Genomic DNA, 2526 nt, shown 5'->3' on the forward strand with positions numbered 1-2526 from the left:
GATTCCCCCTGTGATGGGTAGAAAATAAGTCATACCCTGACACAGTAAATATGGTGTCTAAGTACAGTTGGGGATTCCCCCTGTGATGGGTAGAAAATAAGTCATACCCTGACACAGTAAATATGGTGTCTAAGTACAGTTGGGGATTCCCCCTGTGATGGGTAGAAAATAAGTCCTACCCTGCCACCTAACATTAAGATCAGTAGGTTCTTTGATAACAGACCCATGACCTGGTCACCCTTCAGTGACATGGGTCCTCTACCTAGCTGCCGCATAAATGCGAGTTTGGCAGTGAAAGGGTTAAGGCAACACAAGACAAGACAAGACAAGACAAAACAACACAAGCCCAGAGAGAGGGAGAGAGACTGAGACAGACAGAGAGAGACAAAGAGAGAGACAGAGAGAGACAGACAGACAGACAGACAGAGAGGAAATCACAGCGTATGGAGATGCGATGAGATGATAACACATCCAGAGTGGCGCAGTGGAAGCGTGCTGGGCCCATAACCCAGAGGTCCGTGGATCGAAACCACGCTCTGCTAACTTTTGCCAACGGCCATACCACGTTGAAAACACCGGTTCTCGTCCGATCACCTAAGTTAAGCAACGTTGGGCCCGGTTAGTACTTGGATGGGTGACCGCCTGGGAACACCGGGTGCTGTTGGCAACCTTGTAAGCGCGTTGGGTTACGCTGCTGGTCAGGCATCTGCTTGTCAGATGTGGTGTAGCGTATATGGTTTTGTCCGAACGCAGTGACGCCTCCTTGAGCTACTGAAACTGAAACTGAAACTGATGAGATGATAGAGAGGAAGGGGGAGGTGTGAGGTGGGTGGGTGGGTGGATGGGGAGGGGTTGGGGGGGTAGCGAGACAAGAAAAGACAATCATTGACTCTCTGTCCCAACCAGCACATTTGGGCTTACGCATAATAATTATCATTATTATTATGCTTCCGCCTTTTCACCCCCACCCCCCAACCCCCCCGCCCGTAGCAGATAGCGTACACGGATCGGTCCGCATTTGAAACTCGTGGTTTGAACACGGCGTTCCTCTTCAACCAGCCAACCAACCGACCAAAGAGCCAGCACTGAAGGATCGAATCCTTAGCCTTGAGACAGGGAACACGACACAGTGAAAGAGGGGGCTAACCCGCATGAACTAAATCCACGCAATGGAAAACAGATGGATTACACGCAGACACCAGCTGTTGCAACTCAGTTCTTTTTTGTTTTTGTTTTTTTTGGATATAACTGTCTTAATAATTAATTATCATGAAGCACACAACCCATACCAAATCCATTAACACAGACAAAAAGCCTCTCCCGGCGTCACGAATAAACAGTGCAAAATGTTTTTTTGGAAGGGTCGGTTTCAAGAATTATGCGCATGTATGCACTGTTTCAGTGGCATTTCCCGCATTCTTCCGTTGCTGTCCTGATGGTGATAGTCGTACACAACAATATATAATATATAAGATCAGACGTGGTTATTTCAGGAAACCCCGTGGGGCCACAAGAAAATGTTGCATATTTCCAGTATCTTACACAAATATAACTAACATTTGGTACTGTGCTTTGGTATTATCCCCCATACACCCCATTTGGAGTGATGGTCTAGAGGTAACGCGTCCGCCTAGGAAGCGAGAGAATTTGAGCGCGCTGGTTCGAATCACGGCTCAGCTGCCGATATTTCTCCCCCTCCACTACACCTTGAGTGGTGGTCTGGACTCTAGTCATTCGGATGAGACAATAAACCGAGGTCCCGTGTGCAGCATGCACTTAGCGCACGTAAAAGAACCCTGAGAAACAAAAGGATTGTTCCTGACAAAATTCCGTAGAAAAATCCACTTCGATAGGAAAAACAAATAAAACTGCACGCAGAAAAAAAAGGGGGGGGGGGCGCTGTTGTGTAGCGACGTGCTATCCCTGGGGAGAGCACCCCGAATTTCACACAGAGAAATCTGTTGTGATAAAAAGCAATAGAAATACAAAATACAAATGCAAATACACAGCCACACTCGGGTTTGGTGATGTCTCAGTGTCGGCAGTCCACAGGGACCTATTGATGGGGTAGGACATGAGGAGGCAACATACCTGCAGACCCCACAGCGTCAAGTTTATACACCTACCCACGTGCTTGGGGCCATGTGATGGTTAAAAAAAAAAAAAAAAAAAAAAAAAGATATTCTACACGGCTACATCCACGTGCATAAATATTCGGTGCTAAGTGTTGTCTTATGGGGAATGTAGTCTTGAATTTAAATGCCGTGTCGATCATAGAAATATGTAGCACTAATGGCGGTCTTATAGGTACCAGTCAGTGTGGTGCTTAATGTCCTGACAGTCATGAAATATTTAGTCTTAATGGTTGTCTTAGAAGCAATGTAACGTCTTCATGTCATGACTTAAAAATATTTCATTGGTTGTCCTAGTTTTCGGGTTGCCTTAGGGGGTAATGCAGCATCACAATGGTCTTGGTTGCCTTAGGGGGTGATGCAACATCACGATGTTCTTGGTTGCCTTAGGAGG

The 2526-nt window shown here is 46.5% G+C and overlaps 1 non-coding gene across 1 annotated transcript; it reads left to right on the forward strand.

Annotated features, from left to right (window-relative positions):
* Positions 1–548: 548 nt before the first annotated feature.
* Positions 549–667, forward strand: LOC143301662 (5S ribosomal RNA). The gene has a single exon (XR_013057824.1). It is a non-coding gene; the product is annotated as a 5S ribosomal RNA (ribosomal RNA).
* Positions 668–2526: the final 1859 nt, after the last annotated feature.

This window comes from Babylonia areolata, chromosome 27, assembly GCF_041734735.1.
Source record: "Babylonia areolata isolate BAREFJ2019XMU chromosome 27, ASM4173473v1, whole genome shotgun sequence".
In the NCBI taxonomy this organism is placed as follows: domain Eukaryota; kingdom Metazoa; phylum Mollusca; class Gastropoda; order Neogastropoda; family Buccinidae; genus Babylonia; species Babylonia areolata.